The sequence below is a fragment of the Hyperoodon ampullatus genome (genome assembly GCF_949752795.1).
Source record: "Hyperoodon ampullatus genome assembly, chromosome: X".
Taxonomy (NCBI): domain Eukaryota; kingdom Metazoa; phylum Chordata; class Mammalia; order Artiodactyla; family Ziphiidae; genus Hyperoodon; species Hyperoodon ampullatus.
In genome coordinates this window covers 148,599,447-148,626,855 of record NC_136913.1, presented here as the reverse complement: position 1 = coordinate 148,626,855, position 27,409 = coordinate 148,599,447, and positions in this window count along the sequence as shown.

Sequence of the window (27,409 nt, the reverse complement as noted above, 5' to 3'; positions counted from 1 at the left end):
CACAATGCTCCATGCCCTTGTCATCACAAAGCTCCATGATGCATGTCATCAGAACGCTCTATGGTCTTCTCATCCAAATGCTCCATGCCCTTGTCATCCCAATTCTCCAAGTTCCTTGTAATCACAATGCTCCTTGCCCCTTTTCATCAGAATGCTCCATGAGACTTGTCATCACAAGACTCCATGGTCTTCTAATCACAGTGCTCCAGGACCCTGTCATCACAGTGCTCCATGACCCCTGTCTTCACAATACTCCATGAACATTTTCAGCCCAAAGATCCATGACCTTCTCATCTCACTTCTCCATGACCCCTGTCATCACAATGCTCCATGACCTCTGTCATCACAACCCTCCATGACCCCTGACAACACAGTGATCCGGGACTCTTGTCATCAAAATGCTCCATAACCCTTGTCATCACAATGATCCATGCCCTTTTCATCCCAATGCTCCATGATCCATGTAATCACAATGCTCCATGAGGATTGTCATCACAGTGCTCCGTGACCCTTGTCATCAAAATGCTCCATGCCTTTGTCAGCACAATGCTACATGGCCTTGTCATCACAATCATCCATGACCCCTGGGATCACATTGCAACATGCTCTTGTCATCTCTGTCTTTATTTTCTGGATTTTACAGATTTTTGGATGTCCCTTTTGACCGGTGGGAAGTGACAATTCTTTGTAGTGTGGATTTGTATTGCGGGGTTGCTTGATTGGCCAGAAAGGGCGTATGCCTTTTCTCCTGAATATATTCAGCAGAAAATGCATACGCCCTTTTTGGCCAAGTGCATCATTGTCGAAGTTGTTACGCTTTTCCTGTGCTTTAAAGGCGATTCCAGTTTAACTCTTGAAATATGTTTTCTGCAATTCGGCCTCATTTTCAAGTCTGCTTCGTTGCCTTCCCTCAACAGATTTTTGGAAGAGAGTTGTCCTTTATAACTCTGCAGGTTTGTGAATTGCTGTACCCCTGAGCTCCAATTTTCAACTCGTGTTTTTGTGAGCTGACCGCAAATCTACAATTTTGCTACAGGACCTATACTGGTTCTGGGGGTGCAGGCTGACGCTTTGGTTAATTCTTCCTTCCGGACGGGAAATTAGAGTGACATGTGTCCGTCCAAATGCCTACAGCTACTCTCTGATTTGTTCTCCCTCTTTCCTTTCATCCACTGCACAATTTGCAATCTGTGCGAACCAGTAGCTTATAGGGGCTGACTCTCCAAGTAGGCAGATTGATAGTAAAGCAGTTGGAATGCCAAACTGGAGCACAAGGAGAGGAAAAATTAGGAGCCTTTTAGAAATCTTTTGCCATCACAGGGTGTCCTTTCTCTAGGATTCCCATACATGCTATAACTGTATTGATATTCCCTTCTACCTGGAGAGTTGGGACCCATGGAATGCGTGGCATGCATTACTGCTTTAAAGGATCTGCATTTTCTCACCCAATCTCACAAGTCCTCTCAGCCCCAAGTGTCCAGCCTTATGTCTCATCTAGCTGTCTTTGCAGATAGGGTCGTTCCAGGTTTCATCAGAACCCCTGAAGGAATTGTGTAAAATTTCGCTGTTTTTATTTGTTTTGTTTTTGAAATTCATTTTTATAAGGGGGTTGAGCTGATTTTCACCGACGTGTTTATGCCTGTCTAGACACACTTGATTCCCTTATGGAGACATATGAATATATAGGTTTTAAGATTCTTACTAGTCAGATATATTCCTCTGTGTGGAATAGGGGTGTTGAGTCCCGTTCACAGAGGAAGGTGTAGGATTTGTCTATTCTGTATTTGTTTCATGGAATTGTACCAGTGCTAATATCAAAGTCTGGTTTTATGCATCACCCCACCTCTCCTTTCCCCTTATCAGGCATAAGAGTGTTTTCTCAATGTGAGACTCTGTTCTCTTTCCTAACTCAGTTCATGTGTAGCCATGTTTACAGGACCTTCATAAGTGATATCTTATGATAAGTTTCTTTTTCTGTGTGACTTATTTCACTTAGAATCATCGTACCTAAATCCACTCATTATGCTGTTACTGGCTTTATGACATTTATTTCATGTCTGAGTGATATTCCGTTGTACAAAATTACCACAAGTTCTTTACGCAATTTTCTCTTTCCTGGAATACGTAAGTTGTACTGAAGTTGAGGTTCTTGTATGCAGAGCAGCCTTAAATTTTGGTGTGCCTGTGTCTTGTTGATATTTAGTCTTCCCAAGTTATATGCCCATGAGTGGAAGTGCCCTATTCTCGGTAGCTTTGTATTTTAGATGTTTTAGGAAACAGCATACACTTCTTCATAGTGGGTCATGGATATTTATACCACACCCATCAGCGTGAGTAGCTCCCTGTTCTCCATGGCCTCTCCTGCGTTTCTGGTTTGTACACATTTTTTGGATGGCCTTTCTGAGCAGTGGAAATTGAGACTTCTTTGTTGTGCGGATTTGCATTTCCCGCTTGCTTGGTTGGCCAAAAACTCTGTATGTGTTTTTTTCCTGAAGATATTCACGAAAAAAACGCATACACCCTTTTGCCCAACTGCATCATGTTAGAAATTCTGCTGCTTTTCATATGCTTTAAATGTGAGTCCAATCTACGTTTTGAAATCTGTTTCCTGCAATTCTGCCTCTCATTCAGATCCTCTTCGTTGCCTTACCTGAATATATTTTTGGATGTTGGTTATTATTTTTATCTTTGCAGGTCTTTGAATTGTTTGCTCCTGAGCCCCATTTTGCAACTCGCATTTTTTGTGAGCTGGTCGCCAAACCATTGTATTGCTTCCGGCCCTATTCTGGTTCTGGGGAGGCAGGCTGAGCCTTTGGTTAATTCTTCTTCCTAATGGGAAATTAGAGTGGCATGTGCCTGTCAAAACTCCTACAGCTAGTCTCTCATTGTTTCCCCCTCTTCCCGTTTATCCTCTACACAAATTGCAAACTGTGTGAAACAGGAGGTTAAGGGTGCTGATTCTCCAAGTGGGGAGATTGTTAGTAATTTGGCTGGAATGGTGAACCCCAGCACCAGGAGATCAAAAATGAGGTGGATTTTAGACACCTTTCCTGGTCACACGGTTTACATTCGTCTCGGTTTCCCAGGCATGTTTTCGCTGTCGGAAGATTCCCTTGAACCTGCAGATTTGGGACCCAAGGAATGGGAATCAGGCAGTATTACTTTAAAAGGTCTGCTTTTACTCACCCAGCCTCTCAAACATCTCTTAGCGTGCATAGCTTCCTGCCTTATATATCATCGTGCTGTGGGTCTACATGTGTTCAATCCATGTTACATCGTAGCCCTTCAACAAAAGTTGTAAGAAGTTTTGTCTGTCTCACTGTTTTTATAAATAGTTTTAAATTTATTTTTATATTGGTTACAGCTGATTTTCAAAGCTCTGTTTTTTGCTGCTGTACATCCACTTGATTCATGTACTATGAGACAACAATAAATTCTTTTTCAGATGCTTACCAGTCATTTATATTATTTTCCAGTGACTTGAGTGCGCTGAGTGCAGTTCTTTGAGGTACCATGTAGGCCTTGTCAGTTATTCAATTTGGTACTTGGAATGGTGTCTTTGCTAATTTCAACCTCCTGGATAATACCTCACCCTTCCCCACCTTTTCCATTTAGCAGCCTGATGTTTATTTTCTACATATTTGACTATGTTTCTATTTTGTAATTTATTTCATGTGTAGCCATTTTTGATTCCACCTTTAAGTGATATCTTATGATATGTGTCTTTTTCTTTCTGTCATATGTCACTTAGAATGATCGTATGTAAATCCTCCAGTGTTGTTAAAACTGGCCTTATTTCATTGATTTCTGGATGAGTAATATTCCACTCTACATAAGTACCCCAACTCTTTTATCCATTTTATCCTTCCAGGGACATTTAGGTTATATCCAAGTTGAGGCCCCTTTTAACAGAGAGGTGGTAAACGTTCGGGTGCCTGTTTTCTGTCGATTTTTGTTTTTCCCAAGGTATACGCTCATGAGTGCAAGTGCCCTATGCTCTGTAGCTCATTTTTTCGATGTTTTAGCAAACACAATATACTTAGCCAGAGTGGCCGTTGGCAAATTACATTTGCACTATCAGTCTCACAGGGCTCCCTTTTCTCCTCACCCTGTCCTACATTTCCGTTGTTTACACTTTATGTGGATGGCCCTTCTGACTGATGTGAAGTGATACATTTTGTAGTATTGATTTCCAGTGCCCACCTGTTTGGTTGGATAAAATGTGTGTATGGCCTTTACTTGAATATATTCAGAAAAAAATGCATACGCCCTTTTTGGCCAACTGCATCATTGTTGATGTTCAGCCCCTTTTCTTTTGCTTTAATGGGGAGTCCTTTCCACCTCTTCAAATCTGTTTCCTGACAATCTCCCTTGCTTACAAGTCCTTTTCTGTGACTTACCTCAAGACATTTTTTGACGATAGATATTTTCAACTCTGCAGTTTCATGAATTTTAGTGCCGCTGAGTTTCATTTTTCAACTTGTGTTTTTGGAAACTGGACACAAAACAGCGGGATTTCCTCTAGCCCTATTCTGTTTCCGTTGGCAATTCTAGCCTTTGATGAATTTGTCTTCCGGATTGGAAATTAGAGTGGCATGTGCCTGTCTGAACAACTAGGACTTCTCTCTAAATATTTCTCATCCTTCCGCTTCATCCTCTGGACAAATTCCATACTGTGTGCAACAGGATGTTGATGGTGCTGATATCCCCAAGTGAGGAGATTGTTAGGAAAGATGCTGGAGGGGTGAACCCGAGCACCAGGCGATGAGGAGATGAGGTGCCTTTTCCAAACTGTTTCCGATCAAACGGTGTACCATCCTCTAGGTGTGACAGGCATGTTTTAGCCGTAGGAATGGTCCCGTGCATGTACGGAGAACACCAGGAATTTTTCCAAATCAGTGCCTCCCCGAACCCCAAACTGGGGAATTTTTAAGCTACGGCTACACATATGTCCATTAAGGGCCTTGGGAAATAGGCAGAGTCCAAACTTTAGATGATTGAAACCTTCGGGATCAGAAGTGCTCACCATCGGCCTTGCTTAGGTTACATTTTATCTGTCATTGATAGATGATGTCAATAAAAATATCTATTCTTTTTCAGATTATTTCCCCTTATAGGTTATTGCAAAATATTCAGTGTAGTTCCCTGTGCTATACAGTAGTTCCTTGTTGATGATCTGTTTTATACATAGCAGTGTGTATGTGTTAATCCCAAACTGTTAATTTATCCCTTCTCCTACCTTTCCCCTTTGGTAATAATAAATTATAAGATTTTATACTTCTCAGAAATGGGGAAGCTGAAAGAGAGGTATCATTTTCAATGGAAAAGCACTCAAAACAAGATTGAAGCTTCAGCCAAGAGTATTCGATGTACATCCTTGGGAATAAATCACTTCATTTCTCTAATGTTGACCTGACAATTAAGACAGACGTCTTCACTGAACTTGCTTATAATATAGTGATGGAAATATCAAATGTAAGTCTTAGAAACATCTTATTTTACCCGAGCCTTATACACTGCTCTAAGTTAATTACAGTTTGGCTCACACATCTGTTCATTGAAGTTACAATATTCTCAATTTCTGTTACTGATCCTCCAGAATGGACCCCAACAGGAGTCCCTGTGCCCAGTGTCATTGGAGCTAACAGATCAAGACTGAGTTTGGTTCAGAAGCAAAGGAAACTTTATATTTTGAAAACAGAATGGAGAGGTGAGAGCGTGCACTACCCCGCGGGCTGTGGGCTGGGCTGCTGTGTAGGGATCCCATCAGCGTCAGCAGGTGGGAGGGGATGGAGCTCTTGAGGGCTGGGTTGGCTGCAGCTCAGGCTCTATGTCGCGGAGTCTGCATGGGACCCCACTAGCTGAGGTGTCAGCCCAGCCATTCTGCACTAGGAAATCGGGTCTGAAGTGCCGGGTGTGGGACCTCTGCATGTGGAACCCTAGGAGCACGTGAAATTAGACAAAGCACAAAGGAAAAACAGGTTAGACTTTATTTTATTGCCCAGATTCTCTTTTTATCTCCCAGGAATTTTTAATGAACATTGCCGGTGATGAACACCTCCTCTGCTTTTTGTCCCGTTCCTCATTCTTGGGGTGCTGAGGGTGCAGACCCCTCTTTTGTAACTGCTTCATGCTGAGGTGGGAGACCGCAAACACGGGGATTGGGGCAAAACTTCTCCCCAGCAGCCTCCAGGTGAGGTTGATTGTCCCAAGTCTTCCTGCCTCACTGCTCGTCCACCTGAGCACCAGCATTGGAAGTGTTATAGATTCTAATGACCTTTATGGGTCCAGGAAAGACATGCACAGAGATGCTGCTGTGGCAGGTTTCACCCCACCCCACATTTGTTCAGCGACCTTAGGCTGACGGTTTTTGCCAGGATAGATGCTCTGACCAGTAGTCTGTGCTTTCTTTAATTAGGTCCCTGAATTAATGTATAACCAGCACCATGTGTCAGAGCCCTGCCCGCATAACTCCCAGACAGTCCATGGTCAGTGATGATCCAGGACCATGACGTCCACTGAGTCAACGGCCTTTTGAAGTAGCCAGCAGTCCAGCCGGTCATATTGGCCACCATCACCGTGATTTCTGTAGGGTTTTCTATGGTGAAAGCGTGATATACGTTTCCCCCACCAAGCTTATTAGCTCCCGTCTGGGTGCAGTAAGTCCTGCAAGCAGTAGTCTGCACTTTTGGGGCACAGACTTGTTTTCTGAGAGAAACTCCAGGTCAAGTGATGGTCACACGAGTCATCTTGGGGGCCCATTGTGCCCGTTTGTCTCTCTGGAGGTTGGAGTTGGAAGGCCTCCTCATTCGAGGTCAGTGTGTCCACAGAGCGACCCATGCAACTTCAGGACATGATGGGTGGTTAGGATCACCACGTGGGTTCCTTTTCCCTTAGGAGGGAGCTGGCCTTGCAGGCTGTTGATTTCCACCTTTTTAGATACCCCAGTATCCTGGCCTGATGGGGCGGTGGGCAAAGCCCTTGGTGACCATAGTTTATCATACCTGAAGGGCATTCTTGTGTTGCTCCATTTCAAGTGGTCCCAGTTTTTGCACTAAGGCTCCAAGGGCGATTAATCTTTGACCGGGTATGTAAAGGTCAAAGGGTTTAGCTAAATTAGGGAGTTCCTGGGCAAGGGCCTGAACTGACTGCTCTTTCCATTCTTGAAAGGCTGCTTCTGGATTCTATTCAAAAGGATCATCATCTTTTCGTGTCAGTGTTTCATGTAGAGGCCCAGCTATTAGACTGTAGTTAGGGATCCAGATGCAGAAAACCTTGGCCTCCCCAGGAACCCCTAAGCTGTCTTCTAGTTTTAGAAGAGGTAAGGCTGCAAATGGCTTCTTCCCTATCCTGGGATGCGTTTCTCCGAATATCTGTGAGAATGAAGCCCAGGCATGTCACCTTAGCCTGGGATATTTGAGCCTTTTTCTTGGACACCTTCTATCCTTTCTTGGCTAGGTAGTTCAGAGGCGTCTTTAGTAGGCCTGGCGATCAGAATGTCATCTGCATATTGAAGGAGGGTTCCCTTTTACAGAGGTAGAACTTTTAGGTCTTTAGAGGACATTTCCCCAATGATGGTGTGGGGATTTTTGAACCATTGGGGCAGGACGGCCCAGCATTATTGCTTTTGTTGCATGTTGTGTCCTGCCACTCACAAGCCAAAATTTCTTGTGACTCTGAGATGAATGGAATACAGAAGAAGGCATCATTGAAGTCTAATACAGAATGCCATGGCCTGGTGGATGGTAGACTGACCAGCAGGGTGTAGGAAATAGGAGCTACTTGATGTATATCCTCGGTGGCTTCACAGACTGTCTTGATATACATTTCCAGGTATGCAGCAGCCAATGGGGCTCTCGTGGTCAGGCCAATCCCAGGATATGGAGCTCACCTGGGCTGCACCTCCACCCCCACAGCCCACGGGGCTCTAGTGGTCAAGTCCCTCGCAGGGTATGGAGCTCACCTGTGCAGCTACCCAGCAGCCCATGGGGCTCTCATAGTCAGGCCCTTCCCAGGATATGGAGCTCCCTTTGGGCAGGTACCCCAGAAGGGCTGGAAACACAGGAACCCTGCACATAGCCCACCTTGCAGAGAACCCCCAGCTCACCTGTCGCTCACAGCTGACACAGAACACCTCAGAGCAGGACTTGAACTAACAAACAGCAGCTCTGACAGGTCTGTGACCCCGGGTATCACTCTGTGCGGCCTCTCTCTGCCTGGTCTTCCAGACACTTCCACTGCAGCCAGGGCACCAGGCCTCTATCTCCACCCAACATCTCTCCTCTCCCTGACTCCTGGGTTCCTCTCATTAGGATAGGGTCTTCTTGAAGTTGTTTTCCACTCATGGACCAGATAAAATGATAAGAAAACAAGCCGCAGCTGCAGCCCCTTGTCTATCCTGACTCTCAAGAGCCCACACCTGTTCCTTGGGCCTGGCCCGTTTAGCAAGGCTCATTTTTTGCAACTGTGAGCCCCTGAGGAGTGAGGATTGGCTGATTTGGGCAGAATGACACTGCCTGCCAGCCGTCCCCAGGTGTGCCTGGGTTGAGATCAATATAAGCACCTCTCCAGTCAGCAAGAGCTCCTGTAGCTGTGCCTGATGCCATATTCTCTGCCCCGTCAGCAGTGTCGGGGCTGGGGTGGTGGGAGGGAGTGAGGGGCCGTGGCTTTGTGGGTGGCCCAGTGTGAGTGGGGCTCTGCTGGACTTCCTGCAGGAGTTGCCAGGCTGCCACCTGCTAAAGAAGAGGATGTGTCACCCATACCTGCCGCTGGAATTTCTCTCCAGGCAGAGGTGAGGAAGTAAAAAAGCAGTGGGGGCCGTGGCAGGAGGGGTATCTCAGGCAGGGAAATGGAAAGCTTCCAGAAGAGCATCTGGGGCCAGGACCATCCTGCCTGGCGTGCTGGCACCAAGTCGGCCTGCATGCTGTCGCTGCTGTGGCTCCACAGCCCTTCTTCTAGGCTTGCAAGTTCTTGTACATATTCAGGTGTTTTACCTGGAAAGGGTGGGAAGATTTCAGCTGCAGCAGGACTGGGGTACAGCTCACATTTACTCACAGACGCCTCGACATAGTCCCCCAGCTTTGCAATGAGGATGTTCATTGTGGGGGGGAGCACTGCTGACTGCATGGGAGATGATTTCTCACTTCTGACCAACTTAAGAATTTGTTACCACTGGAACAAGTGCCCTGATACGATTTTCCTCTGTATAAATGGTGGGTTCTGTTTTTTTTTTTTTTTTTTTCCTTTTTTCTTTTTGGTTCAAGGTAGGTTTTATTTATTCCTCCTTTTTTTTAATTTAGAGATATAAACATGGAAATAATGCATTTATATAAAGACGTCTATATGAAAGGAAAAACTTTTTTTCTGTTTTATTTTATTAAATGTTATTTATTTATTTGTAATTTTTTAAAATTTATTTTTTCTTTTATACAGCAGGTTCTTATTGGATATCGATGTTATACATATAAGTGTGCATATGTGAATCCCAGTCTCCCAATTCATCCCACCACCACCCTCCCATGGTGTTCCCCCCTTGGTGTCCATATGTTTGTTCTCTACATCTGTGTCTCTATCTCTGCCCTGCAAACCGGTTCATCTGTACCATTTTTCTAGGTTCCACATATATGCATTAATATACAATATTTGTTTTTCTCTTTCTGACTTACTTCACTCTGTATGACAGTCTCTAGATCCATCAAGGTCTCTACAAATGACCCAATTTCATTCCTATGTATGGCTGAGTAATATTCCATTGTATATATGTACCACATCTTTATCCATTCTTCTGTCTGTGGGCACTTAGGTTGCTTTCATTACCTGGCTACTGTAAATAGTGCTGCAATGAACATTGTGGTGAATGTGCCTTTTTGATTTATGGTTTTCTCTGGGTATATGCCCAGTAGTGGGATTGCTGGATTATATGGTAATTCTATTTTTAGTTTTTTAAGGAACCTCCATTCTGTTCTCCATAGAGACTGTATCGATTTACATTCCCAACAATAGTGGAAGAAGGTTCCTTTTCTCCACACCCTCTCCAGCATTTGTTGTTTGTAGATTTTCTGATGATGCCCATTCTAACAGGTGTGACGTGATACCTCATTGTAGTTTCGATTTCCATTTCTGTAATAATTAATGATGTTGAGCAGATTTTCATGTGCGTCTTGGCCATCTCTATGTCTTCTTGGAAGAAATGTCTATTTAGATCTGCTTCCATTTTTGTATTGGGTTTTTTGTCTTATTAACGTTGAGCTGCATTAGCTGTTTATATATATTCGAGATTAATCATTTGTCCATTGATTCGTTTGCAAATATATTCTGCCATTCTGAGGGTTGTCTTTTCGTCTTGTTTGTAGTTTCCTTTGCTTTGCAAAAGCTTTTACATTTCATTAGGTCCCATCTGTTTAGCTTCCTTTTTTATTTCATTACTATAGGAGATGGATCAAAAAAGTATCTTGCTGTGATTTACATCAGAGTATTCTTCGTAAGTTTTCCTCTCAGAGTTTTATACTGTCCGGTCTTACATTAAGGTCTCTAATCGATTTTGAATATATTTTTATGTATGGTGTTGGGGAGTGTTCTAATTTCATTCTTTTACATATAGCTGTCCATAATTCCCAGCACCACTGACTGGAGAAACTCTCTTTTCTCCATTGTAAAGTCTTGCCTCCTTTGTCATAGATTAGTTGAGCATAGGTGTGTAGGTTTATCCCTGGGCTTTCTTTTTTTTTTTTCCTTTTCCACCTTTATTGGAGTATAATTGCTTTACAATGGAGTGTTAGTTTCTGCTGTATAACAAAGTGAATCAGCTATACATATACAAATATCAGCAGATCCCCTCCCTCTTTCATCTCCCTCCCACACTCCATATCCCACCCCTTTAGGTGGTCACAAAGCACCGAGCTGATCTCCCTGTTCTATGTGGCTGCTTCCCAGTAGCTATCAGTATTACATGTGGTAATGTATTTATGTCCATGCCACTCTCTCAATTCGTCCCATCTTACCCATCCCCCTTCCGGTGTCCTCAAGTCCTTTCCCTATGTCTGTGTCCTTAATCCTGTCCTGCCACTAGGGTCTTCAAAATCTTTTTTTTTTCCTCATTAGATTCCGTATATCTCTGTTAACATACATTATTTGTTTTTCCCTTTCTGACTTACTTCACTGTGTAGGACAGATTCTAAGTCCATCCACCTCAGTGCAAATAACTCAGTTTTGCTTCTTTTTATGGCTGAGTAATATTCCATTGTATACATGTGCCATATCATCTTTATCCATTCATCTGTCGATGGACACTTAGGTTGCTTCCATGTCCTGGCTTTTGTAAATAGAGTTGCAATGAACATTTTTGTACATAACTCTTTTTGAATTATTGTTTTCACAATGCAAATGACCAGTAGTTGGATTGTTGTGTCGTATGGTACTTCTATTGTTAGTTATTTAAAGGAACCTCCGTACTGTTCTCCCTAGTGCCCATCTCAATTTACATTCCCACCCACAGTGTAAGTGTGTTCCCTTTTCTCCAATAAAGGCCTCTCCAGCATTTATTGTTTTGTAGATTTTTTTGATGATTGCCACTCTGACTGCTGGGAGGTGATACCTCACGGTAGTTTTGATTTGCATTTCTCTAATGATTAGTGATGTTCAGCATCCTTTCATGTGTTTCATGGTAACCTGTATATCTTCTTTGGAGAAATGTCTATTTAGGTCTTCTGCCCATTTTTGGATTGGGTTGTTTGTTTTTGTGATATTGAGCTACATGAGGTGCTTGTAAAGTTTGGAGATTAATCCTTTGTCAATTGCTTCATTTGAAAATATTTTCTCCCATTCTGAGGGTTGTTTTTGCATCTTGTTTATGTTTTCCTGTACTGTGTAAAAGCTTTTAAGTTTCATTAGGTCCCATTTGTTGATTTCTGTTTTTATTTCCATTTCTCTAGGAGGTGGGTCAAAAAGGATCTTGCTGTGATTTATGTCATAGAGTGTTCTGCCTATGGTTTCCTCTAAGTGTTTTATAGTGTCTGGCCTTATATTTAGATCTGTGATCAATTTAGAGTTTATTTTTGTGTATGGTGTTATGGAGTGTTCTAATTTCATTCTTTTATGTGTAGGGGTTCAGTTTTCCCAGCACCAATTACTGAAGAGACTGTCTTTTCTCCATTGTATATCCTTAGCTCCTTTGTCATAGGTGAGATAGGCATAGGTATGTAGGTTTATCTCTGCACTTTCTGTCCTGTTCCATTGATCTGTGTTTATGCCAGTCTGCATACACTTGTATCCATTATGGAGACATATAAATACATAGGTTTCAAGATTATTACCAGTCAGATATATTCCTCCTCAGTGAATAGGGTGTTTTGTGTCCAGTTCATTGAGAAAGGAGTAGGTCTTGTCTATTACATATTTGGTATATGGAATGGTATCTGTGCTAATTTCAAACTCTGCTTTTACACATCACCCCACATCACCTTTCCCCTTAAGGAGGCATAAGTGTGTTTTCTAAATGTGTAACTCTGTTCTCTTTTGAAATTCAGTTCATGTGTAGCCATGTTTACATTCCCTCTATAAGTGATATATTACAATAAGTTTCTTTTTCTTTGTGGCTCATTTCAATTAGCATCATCGCACCTAAAGCCACTCATTATGCTGCTATTGGCCTTATGACATTGATTTTATGTCTGAGTGACATTCCATTGTATATAAGTACCACAACAGATTTATCCATTTTTGTCCCTTTCCTGGGATATTTAAAGTGTACCGAAGTCGAGGTTCTTGTAAACAGAGCAGCCCTAAACTTTGGGCTGGCTGTGTGTTGTGGATTTTTAGTTTTCCCAAAATACACGCCCATGAGTGGAAGTGTGCTCTGCTCTGTAGCTCTGTTTTAGAAAACAACATACAGTTCTCCAGAGAGGCTGTTGGCAATTTACATCCTGTCCGTCGGCATAACCAGGCTCCCTTTTCTACATGGCCTGTCCTGTATTTATTGTTTTTACACAATTTGCGGATGGCCCTTTTGACCGGAGGTAAGTGACACTTCTATGTAGTGTGGATTTGCAATGCCTGATGACTTGCTTGGCCAGAAAGGGCGTATGAGTTTTCTCCTGAATATATTCAGGAGAAAACGCATACGCCCTTTTAGGACAAGTGCATCATGGTCGAAGTTGTGCCCCTCTTCCTGTGCTTTAAAGGAGATTCCAATGTACCTCTTGAAATCTGTTTCCTGCTCTTCTGTCTCGATTTCAAGTCCACCTCGTTGCCTTCCCTCAACAGATTTTTGGACGATAGTTGTCCTTTATGACTCAGCCAGTTTTTGAACTATTGTGTCCCTGAGATCGATTTATCAACTCGTTTTTTGTGAGTTGACCCCAAGTCCAAAATTTTGGTTCAGGACCTATACTGTTTCCCGGCGGGTGGCTGAGACTTTGGTTAATTCTTCTTCCTGCCCAGAAATTACAGAGACATGTGCCCTTCCAAATGCCTAACAGCTACTCTCTCATTGGTTCTCCCTCTTCCCTTTCATCCTCTGCCAATTTGGCAAGCTGGGCGAACCAGGAGGTTAAAGGGGATGTCTCTGAAAGTTGGGAGATTGAGAGTAAAGCAGTTGGAAAGTCAAACAGGAGCACCAGGAGAGGGACTGTTAGTTGAGTTTTAGAAACTTTTTGTATTCAGAGTGTGTCCATTCTCTTGGTTACCCATACATATTATAGCTGTAGTAATATTCCCTTCAACCTGGAGAGTTGGGACCCTTGGAATGTGTGTCACGCATTATTGATTTAAATGGTCTGCATTTGCTCACCGAATGTCACCAATACTCTCAGTCCCAAGTGTCCAGCCTTATGCCACATCCAGCTGTCTTTGTAGATAGGGTCATTCCAGGTTTCATCAGAGCCCCTGAAGGAATTGTAAAGAATTTCCCTGTTTTTTTGTTTTGTTTTAGAAATTCCTTTTTATAGTGGGTTTGAGCTGATTCTCACTGCCATGTTTATGTCAGTCAAGACACACATGATTCCCTTATGGAGACATATCAATACATAGGTTTTAAGATTCTTACTAATCAGATATATTCCTCTGCCGAAAATATGGGGTTTTGAGTCCCTTTCACTGAGGAAGGTGTAGGTCTTGACTATTCCGTAGTTGGTTTTTGGAACGGTAACTGTACTAATATCAAACTCTGGTTTTATGCATCACCCCACCTCTCTTTCTACCTTGAGCGGGCATAAGAGTTTTTTCTACATGTGAGACTCTGCTCCCTTTCCTAACTCAGTTCGTGTGTAGCCATGTTAACAGGACCTTCATAAGTGATATCTTATGATAAGTTTCTTTTTCTCTGTGACTTATTTCACTTAGAATCATCGTACCTGAATCCACTCATTTTGCCGCTACTGGCCTTATGACATTGATTTCATGGCTGAGGGCTATTCCATCGTATGTAATTAACACAATTTTTTGAACCATTTTTGTCTTTCCTGGGATATTTAAGGTGTACCCAAGTTGAGGTTATTGTAAACAGTGCAGCCATAAATTTTGGGTAGCTCTGTCTCATTTATTTTCAGTTTTACCAAGGTATATTCCCTAGACTGGAAGTGCCCTTGCCTCTGTAGCTCTGTTGTTTACTTGTTTTAGGGAACACAATGCACACCTCCAGAGAGGCAGTTGGCAATTTACATCCTGCCCATCAGCATAACTAGGCTCCCTGTTCTCCAGGGCCTGTCTTGCCTTTCTGGTTTTTACACATTTTGCGGATGTTCCTTTTGACACGAGGGAAGTGATACTTCTTTGTAGTGCTGATTTGCATTGACCGCTTGCTTGCTTGGCCAAAAAGGGCGTATGCCTTTTCTCCTGAATATATTCAGGAGAAAACGCATATGCCCTTTTTGGCCAAGTGCATCATTGTCGAAGTTGTGCCACTCTTCCTGTGCTTTAAAGGTGATTCCAATGTACCTCTTGAAATCTGTTTCTTGCTATTCTGGCTCGCTTTTAAGTCTGCCTCGTTGCCTTTCCTCAACAGATTTTTGGACGATAGTTGTCCTTTATTACTCTGCCAGTTTGTGAATTGCTGAGCCCCTGAGCTCCATTTTTCAACTCATTTTTTTGTGAGCTGACCCCAAGTCCAAAATTTTGGTTCAGGAACTATACTGGTTCCCGGCGGGTGGCTGAGACTTTGGTTAATTCTTCTTCCTGCTGGGAAATTATAGTGACATGTGCCCGTCCAAAGGCCTAACAGCTACTCTCTCATTGGTTCTTCCTCTTCCCTTTCATCCTCTGCCAAATTGGCAAACTGTGCGAACCAGGAGGTTAAAGAGGCTGTCTCTCCAAGTTGGGAGATTGATAGTAAAGCAGTTGGAAATTCTATCTGGAGAACCAGGAGAGGGACTATTAGTTGAGTTCTAGAAAACTTTCATATTCACAATGTGTCCAATCTCTAAGTTTCCCGTACATGTTATAGCTGTAGTAATATTCCCTTCAACCTGGAGAGTTGGGACCCTTGGAATGTGTGCCACGCATTATTGCTTTAAAAGGTCTGCATTTGCTTACCCAATCTCACCAATCCTCTCAGTCCCAAGTGTCCGGCCTTATGCCACATCCAGCTGTCATTGTAGATAGGGTCATTCCAGGTTTCATTAGAGACCCTGAAGGAATTGTAAAGAATTTCCCGGTTTTCTTTTTTTTTTTTTTTTGGTTGTTTTTGAAATTCCTTTTTATAGTGGGTTTGAGCTGATTCTCACTTCCATGTTAATGCGAGTCTAGACAAACTTGTTTCCCTTACGTAGACATATCAATACATAGGTTTTAAGATTCTTACTAGTCAGATATATTCCTCTGCTTGAAATATGGGGTTTTGAGTTCCTTTCAATGAGGAAGGTGTAGGTCTTGTCTTTTCTGTAGTTGTTTTTTGGAACAGTACCTGTACTAATATCACACTCTGGTTTTATTCATCACCCCACCTCTCCTTCCCCCTTAAGCAGGCATAAGAGTGTTTTCTAAATGTGAGACTCTGTTCTCTTTCGTAACTCAGTTCATGTGTAGCCATGTTTACAGGACCTTCATAAGTGATATCTTATGATAAGTTTCTTCTTCTCTGTGACTTATTTCACTTAGAATCATCGTACGTGAATCCACTCATTTTGCTGTTACTGGCCTTATGACATTGATTTCATGGCTGAGGGGTATTCCATTGTACGTAAGTAACACAATTTCTTGAACCATTTTTTTCTTTCCTGGGATATTTAAGGTGTACGCAAGTGGACGTTCTTGGAAGCTGTGCAGCCCTCAATTTTGTGTTTGCTCTGTCTTATTGATTTTCAGTTTTCACAAGGTATCTTCCCTATTCTGGAAGCGCCCTTGGCTCTGTAGCTCTGTTGTTTGCTTGTTTTAGGGAACACAATGCACTCCTCCAGAGAGGCACTTGCCAGTTTACATCCTGCCCATCAGCATAACTAGGCTCCCTGTTCTTCAGGGCCTTTCTTGCCATTCTGGTTTTTACACATTTTGCTGATGTCCCTTTTTACCGGTGGGAAGTGATACTTCTTTGTAGTGCAGATTTGCATTGCCTGCTTGCTTTCTTGGCCAAAAAGAGCGTATGCATTTTCTCCTGAATATATTCAGGAGAAAACGCATACGCCCTTTTTGGCCAAGTGCATCATTGTCGAAGTTGTGCCCCTCTTCCTGTGCTTTAAAGGTGATTCCAATGTACCTCTTAAAATCTGTTTCCTGCTATTCTGGCTCGCATTCAAGTCCGACTCGTTGCCTTCCCTCAACAGATATTTGGACGATAGTTGTCATTAATTACTCTTCCAGTTTGTGAATTGCTGTGCCCCTGAGCTCGATATTTCAACTCATTTCTTGTGAGCTGACGGCAGGTCCAAAACTTTGGTTCAGGAACTCTACTGCTTCCCGGCGGGGGGCTGAGACTTTGGCTAATTCTTCTACCTGCCGGGAAATTATTGTGACATGTGCCCGTCCAAATGCCTAACAGCTACTCTCTCATTGGTTCTCCCTCTTCCCTTTCATCCTCTGCCAAATTGGCAACCTGTGCGAACCAGGAGGTTAAAGGGGCTGTCTCTCCAAGTTGGGACATTGATAGTAAAGCAGTTGGAAGGTCAAACCGGAGCACCAGGAGAGGGACTATTATATGAGTTTTAGAAACTTTTCGTATTCACAGTGTGTCCATTCTCTAGGTTTCCCATACATGTTATAGCTGTAGTAATATTCCCATCAAACTGGAGAGTTGGGACCCTGGAATGTGTGCCACGTGTTATTGCTTTAAATGGTCTGCATTTGCTCACCGAATCTCACCAATCCTCTCAGTCCCAAGTGTCCACCCTTATGACATATCCAGCTGTCGTTGTAGATAGGGTCATCCCATGTTTCATCAGAGACCCTGAAGGAATTGTAAATAATTTCCCTGATTTTTTGTTTTGTTTGAGAAATTCCTTTTTATAGTGTGTTTGAGCTGATTCTCACTGCCATGTTTATGCGAGTCTAGACACACTTGATTCCCTTATGGAGACTTATCAGTACATTGGTTTTAAGATTCTTACTAGTCAGATATATTCCTCGGCGGGAAATATGGGTTTTTGATTCCCTTTCACTGAGGAAGGTGTAGGCCTTGTCTCTTCTGTAGTTGGTTTTTGGAAAGGTACTTGTACTAATATCAAACTCTGGTTTTATGCATCACCCCACCTCTCCTTCCCACTTAAGCAGGCATAAGAGTGTTTTCTAAATGTGAGACTCTGTTCTCTTTCCTAACTAAGTTCATGTGTATCCAGACATGTTTACAGGACTTTCATCAGTGATATCTTATGATAAGTTTCTTTTTTTGTGTTACTTATTTCACTTAGAATCATCGTACCTGAATCCACTCATTTTGGTGCTACTGGTTTTATGACATTGATTTCATGGCTGAGGGATATTCCATCGTACGTAAGTAACACAATTTCTTAAACCATTTTTGTCTTTCCTGGGATATTTTAGATGGACCCAAGTTGAGGTTCTGTAAGCAGTGCTGCCGTAAATTTTGGGGTGGCTCTCTCTTATTAATTGTCAGTTTTACCACGGTATATTCCCTAGACTGGAAGTGCCCTTGGCTCTGTAGCTCTGTTTTTTACTTGTTTTAGGGAACACAATGCACTCCTCCAGAGAGTCAGTTGGCAATTTACATCCTGCCCATCAGCATAACAAGGCTCCCTGTTCTCCAGGGCCAGTCTTGCCTTTCTGGTTTTTACACATTTTGTGGATGTCCCTTTTGACCAGTGAGAATGATACTTCTTTGTAGTGCAGATTTGCATTGCCAACTTGCTTGCTTGGCCAAAAAGGGTGTATGCGTTTTCTCTTGAATATATTCTGGAGAAAACACAAACGCCTTTATTGGCCAAGTGCATCATTGGCGAAGTTATGCCCCTCTTCCTGTGCTTTAAAGGTGATTCAAATGTACCTATTGAAATCTGTTTCCTGCATTTCTGGCTCGCTTTCAGTCCGCCTCGTTGCCTTCCCTCAACTGATATTTGAATGATAGATGTCAATTATTACTCTGCCAGTTTGTGAGTTGCTGTTCCCCTGAGCTCCATTTTTCAACTCCTTTTTTGTGAGCTGACCGCAAGTCCAAAATTTTGGTTCAGGACCTCTATTGGTTCCCGGAGGGTGGGTGAGACTTTGATTAATTCTCCTTCCTGCCGGGAAATTAGTGTGACATGTGCCCATCCAAATGCCTAAAAGCTACTCTCTCCTTGGTTCTCCCTCTTCCCTCTCATCCTCTGCCAAATTGGCAACCAGTGTGAAAAAGGAGGGTAAAGGTGCTGTCTCTCCAAGTTGCTAGATTGATTGTAAAGCAGTTGGAAATTCAAACCGGAGCACCAGGAGAGGGACTATTAGTTGAGTTTTAGAAACATTTCGTATTCACAGTGTGTCCATTCTTTAGGTTTCCCTTCATTGTTATAGCTGTAGTAATATTCCGTTCTACCTGGAGAGTTGGGACCCTTGGAATGTGTGCCACACATTATTGCTTTAAATGGTCTGCATATGCTCAACGAATCTCACCAATCCTCTCAGTCCCAAGTGTCCAGCCTTATGCCACTTCCAGCTCTCGTTGTAGATATGGTCATTCCAGGTTTCATCAGAGCCCCTGAAGGAAGTGTAAATAATTTCCTTGTTTTTTTTTGTTTTGTTTTTTTGAAATTCCTTTTTATAGTGGGTTTCAGCTGATTCTCCCTGCCATGTTTATGCCAGTCTAGACACACTTGATTCCTTTACAGAGACATATCAATACATTGGTTTTAAGATTCTTTCTAGTCAGATATATTCCTCTGCGGGAAATATGGGGTTTTGAGTCCCTTTCATTGAGGAAAGTGTAGGTCTTGTCTATTCCGTAGTTGGTTTTTGGAATGTTACCTGTACTAATATCAAACTTTGGTTTTATGCATCACCCCACCTTTCCTTCACCCTTAAGCAGGCACAAGAGTGTTTTCTAAATGTGAGACTCTGTTCTCTTTCTAACTCAGTTCATGTGTATCCAGCCATGTTTACAGGACCTTCATAAGTGATATCTTATGATAAATTTCTTTTTCTTTGTGACTTATTTCACTTAGAATCATCGTACCTGCATCCACTCATTTTGCTGCTACTGGCCTTATGACATTGATCTCATGGCTGTGGGATATTCCATCTTACCTAAGTAACACAATTTCTTGAACCATTTGTGTCTTTCCTGGGATATTTAAGGTTTTACCCAAGTTGAGGTTCTTGTAAGCAGTGCAGCCCTAAATTTTTGGATGGCGCTGTCTTATTGATTTTCAGTTTTCCCAAGGTATATTCCCCAGACTGGAAGTGCACTTGGCTCTGTAGCTCTGTTGTTAACTTGTTTAAGGGAACACAATGCACTCCTCCAGAGAGGCAGTTGGCAATTTACATCCTGCCCATCAGCATAACTAGGCTCCATGTTCTCCAGGGCCTGTCTTGCCTTTCTGGTTTTTACACATTTTACGGATGTCCCATTTCACCGGTTGGAAGTGATACTTCTTTGTAGTGCAGATTTGCATTGCCCGCTTGCTTGCTTGGCCAAAAAGGGCGTATGCGTTTTCTCCTGAATATATCGATGAGAAAATGCATACGCACTTTTTGGCCAAGTGCATCATTGTCGAAGTTGTGCACCTTTTCCTGTGTCTTAAAGGTGATTCAAATGTACCTCTTGAAATCTGTTTCCTACTATTCTGGCTTGCTTTCAGGTCCACCTCGTTGCCTTCCCTCAACAGATTTTTGGAAGATTGTTGTCCTTTATTACTCTGCCAGTTTGTGAATTGCTGTGCCCCTGAGCTCCATTTTTCAACTAGTTTTTTGTGAGCTGACCGCAAGTCCCAAATGTTGGTTCAGGACCTATAATGTTTCCCAGCGGTTGGCTGAGACTTTGGTTTATTCTTCTTCGTGCTGGGAAATTAGAGTGACATGTGCCCGTCCAAATGCCTAACAGCTACTCTCTCATTGGTACTCCCTCTTCCCTTTCATCCTTTGCCAATTTGGCAACCTGTGCGAACCAGGAGGTTAAAGGGGCTGTCTCTCCAAGTTGGGAGATTGATAGTAAAGCAGTTGGAAAGTGAAACCAGAGCATGAGGAGAAGGACTGTTAGTTGAGTTTTAGAAACCTTTTGTATTCACAGTGGGTCCATTCTCTAGGTTTCCCGTACATGTTATAGCTGTAGTAATATTCCCTTTTATTTGGAGAGTTCGGACCCAAGGAATGGGTGCCACGCATTATTGATTTAAAGGGTCTGCATTTGCTCACCCAATCTGACCAATCGTATCAGTCTCAAATTTCCAGCCTTATGCCACACCCAGCTGTCATTGTAGAAAGGGTCATTCCAGGTTTCATCAGAGCCCCTGAAGGAATTGTAAAGAATTTCCCTGTTTTTTTGTTTTGTTTTTAAATTCCTTTTTATCGTGGGTTTCCGCTGATTTTCACTGCCATGTTTATGCCAGTCTAGACACACTTGATTCCCTTACGGAGACATATCCATACATAGGTTTTAAGATTCTTACTAGTCAGATATATTCCTCTGCAGAGAATAGGGGTGTTGAGTCCCGTTCACTGAGGAAGTAGTTGGTCTTGTCTATTCTGTATTTGGATTATGGAATGGTACTGGTGCTAATATCAAACTCTGGTTTTATGCATCTCGCCACATCTCCTTTCCTCGTAAGCAGGCATAAGTATGTTTTCTATATGTGAGACTCTGTTCTCTTTACTAATTCAGTTCATGTGCACCCATGTTTACATTTCCTTCATAAGTGATATCTTATGTCAGAATGCTCCATGGCTCTTGTCATCATAATGCTCCATGATGCTTGTCACCACGATTATCCATGGTCTTCTCATCACAAAGCTCCACGGTATTGCCATCACATTGCTCCATGTCCCTTGTCATCACAATTCTCCACCTCTTTGTCACCACAATATTCCATGACATTTCTCATCAAAATGTTACACGCTCTTGTCATCACAATTCTCCGTGCACTTGTCATCGCAATGGTCCCTGATCCCTGTCATAGCAAGGTCAATATGCTTGTCATCACAATGCTTCATGACATTGTTATAAAAATTATCAATGTCCCTTGACATCACAATGCTCCCTGCCATTGTCAACAAAATTCTCCATGTCCCCTGTCATCACAATCCTCCATGACACTTGTTATCACATTTCTCCATGCCCTTGTCATCACAGTGGTCCAGGCCCTCTTCACACAATACTCTGTGACATTTGTCACCACACAGCTCCATGAAATTTTCAGCACAATGCTCTGTGTCCCTTGTCATCACAATGCTCCTTGCCTTTGTCAGCACAATGCTCCATGACACTTGTCATCAAAATGCTCCATGCGCTTCTCAGCACAATGATCCATGACACATGTCATCACAATGTGCCATGCTCTTTTCATTACAATGTTCCACATCCTTTTCATCTCTATGCTACATAAAACTTGTCATCACAATGCTCCATTCACTTCTCATCAAAATGCTCTCTCACCACATATATCACAATGTTCCATCACTAGTCATCACAATACTCTCTCACCCCTGTCATTACAATGCTCCATGACCCCTGACATCACAATGTTCCATAACACCTGTCACAAAATGCTCCATGACCCATTTCATCACAATGCTTCATGACCACTGACATCACAATTTTCCATAACCCCTGTCATCAAAATATTCCATGACACTTTTATTCAAATTGATCCATGACCCTGTCATCACAATGCTCCCTGCCCTTCTCATCACAATGAACCACGCCCTTGTCATCAAAATGCCCCATGACATTTGTCATCACAAAGCTCCATGACCCTTGGCATCACAATGCTCCATGCCATTGTCATCACAATTCTCAATGAAATCTCTCATCACACTGCTCAATGCCCTTGTCATCACAATGCTCCATTACACCTGTCATAACAATGCTCCATGACCCCTGCCATCACAATGTTCCACGGACTTGTCATCACAAGGCTCGATGACCCTTGTCATCACAATGCTCAAAGATCTCTGTAATCACAATTCTCCATGCCACTTTTCATCTCAATGCTCCATGAACACTGTCGTCACAATGCACCATGCCCTTCATCATAATGATTCATGCTATTGTCATCACAATGAAATCAAAATGCTCCATGTCCTCTGTCATCACAATGCTCAAAACTCTTCTGATCACAATGTTCCATAACACTTGACATCACATGCCCCATGACGTTCGTCATCACAATTATGCAAGGTCTTCTCATCACAATACTCCATGATATTTTTCACCACAATGCTCAATACACTTGGCACCACAATGCTCGCTGACACTTGTCTTCAATATGCTCCTTGAACCCTGTCATGACAAGGCTCCATGCCTTTTTCATCACAATGATCTATTCCCTTTTCATCACAATGCTCCAAGACACCCGTTATCAAAATGCTCCGTGACTCCAGTCATCACAATACTTCATGACATTTGTCATCTAAATGGTCCATGACCTCGTCACACTAAGCTATGTGAGCTTTGTCACCACAATGCTCCATGAAATTTTTATCACAATGCTTTGTGACCATTGCATGACAAAGCTCCATGCCTTTGTCAGCACAATGCTCCATGACCCTTGTCATCACAATGCTCGATGCGTGTGTCAGCACAATGCTCCATAACCCATGTCATCACAATGCACCATGCACTTGTCATCACAATGCTCCACATACTTGTCATCAAAATGCTCCATAAACCTTGTCATCACAATGCTCCATGCACTTCTCCTCAAAATGCCTTCTCACCACGGATATCACAATGTTCCATCACTAGTCATCACAATACTCGCTCACCCCTGTCATCACAATATTCCATGACCCCTGTAATCACAACTCTCCATGCCCTTGTCATCGCAAAGCTACATGACGCATGTCATCAGAATGCTCCATGGCCTTCTCATCACAATGCTCCATGCCCTTGTCATCACAATGCTCCAACACCCCTGTAATCACAGTGCTCCATGCCCCTTTTCATCTCAATGCTCCATGAACCCTGTCATCACAATGCACCGTTCCCATCACCATAATATTGCATGCTATTGTCATCACAGTGAAAGCAAAATGCTCAGTGACCTCTGTCATCACAAGGCACCAAACCCTTCTGATCACAATGTTCCATAACACTTGTCATCACAGTGCCCCATGACGCTGGTCATCACAATTATCCATGATCTTCTCATCACAATGCTCCATGACCTTTGTCATCACAATGCTCAATACACTTATCATCACAATGCTCCCTGACATTTGTCATCAGTATGCTCCTTGAAGCCTGTCATGACAAGGCTCCATGCATTTTTCATCACAATGATGCATTCCCTTTTCATCACAATGCTCCAAGACCCCTGTAATCACAATGCTCCATGTCCTTGTCATCACAAAGCTCCATGACGCATGTCATCAGAATGCTCCATTGCCTTCTCATCATAATTCTCCATGCCCTTGTAATCACATTGCTTCAAAACCCCTGTAATCTCAATGTTCCATGCACCTTTTCATCAGAATGCTCCATGTCCTTGTCATCACAATGCTCCATAACCCTGGTCATCGCAGTGTTCCAAGCCCTTGTCATCAAAATGCTCCATTACATTTGTCATCACAATCCTCCATGACACTTGGTTTCACAATGGTCCAACCCATTGTCATCACAATGGACAATGACATATGTAATCACAAAGATCCCTGACACCTGTCTTCACAATACTCCATGACCTTGTCTTCACAATATTCCATGCCCTTGTCATCACAATGCGCCATGCCCACTGTCATCACAATAATCCATGAAACATGTCAGACCAATGTTTCATTCCCCTGTCATCACATTGCTCCATGCCCTTGTCATCACAAATTTCCATGATCCCTGTCATCACAATGATCCGTGACACCAGTCATCACAATGATTCATGAACTTTCTCATCACAATAGTGCATGCACTCGTCACACAAGTCTCTCTGACCTTTGTAACCACAATGCTCCATGACCCCAGTCATCATTATGCTCCGTGACTCCAGTCATCACAATGCTTCATGACATTTGTCCTCACAATGGTCCGTGCCCTCATCACACAAGGCTCTGTGACCTTTGTCACCACAATGCTCCAGGCCCTTGTCATCTCAATGCTCCATGCCCACTCTCACCACAATAATCCATGAAACTTGTCAGACCAATGTTCCATGCCCCTGTCATCACATTGCTCCATGCCCTTGTCATCACAATGCTCCATGACCTCTGTCATTTCAATGCTCCGTGACTCCAGTCCTCACAGTGGTTCATGACCTTTCTCATCACAATGGTCCATGTCCTCGTCACACAAGGCTCTGTGATCTTTGTCACCACAATGCTCCATGAAATTTTCATCACAATGCTCTGTGTCCCTTGTCATCACAATGCTCCATGCCTTTGTCAGAACAATGCTCCATGACACTTGTCATCAAAATGCTTAATGCGCTTGTCAGCACAATGCTCCATGACACATGTCATCACAATGTGCCATGCTCTTTTCATCACAATGCTCAACATCCTTTTCATCGCTATGCTCCATAAAATTTGTCATCACAATGCTCCATGCACTGCTCATCAAAATGCTCTCTCACCACATATATCACAATGTTCCATCACTAGTCATCACAATACACGCTCATCCTTGTCATCACAATGTTCCATGACCACTGTCATCACAGTGCTACATTCCCTTATCATCACAATGCTCCATGACCCCTGACATCACAATGTTCCATAACCACTGTCATCAAAATATTCCATGACCATTTTATTCAAATTGCTCCATGACCCTGTCATTATAATGGTCCCTGCCCTTGTCATCACAATGCACTAAACACTTGTCATCAAAATGCCCCTTGACATTTGTCATCACAAAGCTCCATGACACTTGGCATCACAATGCTCCATGCCCTTGTCATCACTATGCTCCATTACACCTGTCATAACAATGCTCCATGAACCCTGCCATCACAAAGTTCCACGGCCTTGTCATCACAAGGCTCCATGACCCTTGTCATCACAATGCTCCAAGACCTCTGTAATCACAATTCTCCATGACCCTTTTCATCTCAATGCTCCATGAACACTGTCATCACAATGAACCATGCCCATAATCATAATGATTCATGCTATTGCCATCACAATGAAATCAAAATGCTCCATGTCCTCTGTCATCACAATGCTCCAAACCCTTCTGATTACAATGTTCCATAACACTTGTCATCACATGCCCCATGACGCTCATCATCACAATTATGCAGGGACTTCTCATCACAATGCTCCCTGACTTTGTCACCACAATACTCAATACACATGGCATCACAATGCTCGCTGACACTTGTCATCAGTGTGCTCCTTGAACACTGTCATGACAAGGTTCCATGCCTTTTTCATCACAATGCTCCAAGATCCCAGTTATTCACAATGCCCCGTGACTCCAGTCATCACAATGCTTCATGACATTTGTCATCACAATGGTCCATGACCTCGTCACACAAAGCTCTGTGACCTTTGTCACCACAAAGCTCCATGAAATTTTTATCACAGTGCTCTTTGACCACTGCCATCACAACGCTCCATGCCTTTGTCAGCACAATGCTCCATGAACCATGTCATCACAATGCTCAATGCGCGTGTCAGCACAATGCTCCATAACCCATGTCATCACAATGCACCATGCACTTGTCATCAGAATGCTCCACATCCTTGTCATCAAAATGCTCCATAAATCTTGTCATCACAATGCTACATGCACTTCTCCTCAAAATGCTTTCTCACCACTGATATCACAATGTTCCATCACTAGTCATCACAATACTCCCTCACCCCTGTCATCACAATATTCCATGACCCCTGTAATCACAATTCTCCATGCCCTTGTCATCACAAAGCTCCATGACGCATGTCATCAGAATGCTCCATGGCCTTCTCATCACAATGCTCCATGCCATTGTCATCACAATGCTCAATGAAATCTCTCATCACATTGCTCCATGCCCTTGTCATCACAATGCTCCATTACACCTGTCATTACAATGCTCCATGACCCTTGCCATCACAATGTTCCACGGCCTTGTCATCACAAGGCTCCATGACCCTTGTCATCACAATGCTCCAAGACCTCTGTAATCACAATTCTCCATGACACTTTTCATCTCAATGCTCCATGTCCTCTGTCATCACAATGCTCCAAACCCTTCTGATCACAATGTTCCATAACACTTGTCATCACATGCCCCATGACGCTCGTCATCACAATTATGCAAGGTCTTCTCATCACAATGTTCCATGACCTTTGTCACCACAATGCTCAATACACTTGGCATCACAATGCTCGCTGACACTTGTCATCAGTATGATCCTTGAACACTGTCATGACAAGGCTCCATGCGTTTTTCATCACAATGATCCATTCCATTTTCATCACAATGCTCCAAGACCCATGAAATCACAATTCTCCATGCCCTTGTCATCACAAAGCTCCATGACGCATGTCATCAGGATGCTCCATGGCCTTCTCATCACAATGCTCCATGCCCTTGTCATCACAATGATCCAACACCCCTGTAATCACAATGCTCCATGCCCCTTTTCATCTCAATGCTCCATGAACCCTGTCATCACAATGCACCGTGCCCATCACCATAATAATTCATGCTATTGTCATCACAATGAAATCAAAATGCTCAGTGACCTCTGTCATCACAATGCACCAAACCCTTCTGATCACAATGTTCCATAACACTTGTCATCACAATGCCCCATGAAGCTCGTCATCACAATTATCCATGGTCTTCTCATCACAATGCTCCATGATCATTTTCATCACAATGCTCAATACACTTATCATCACAATGCTCCCTGACAGTTG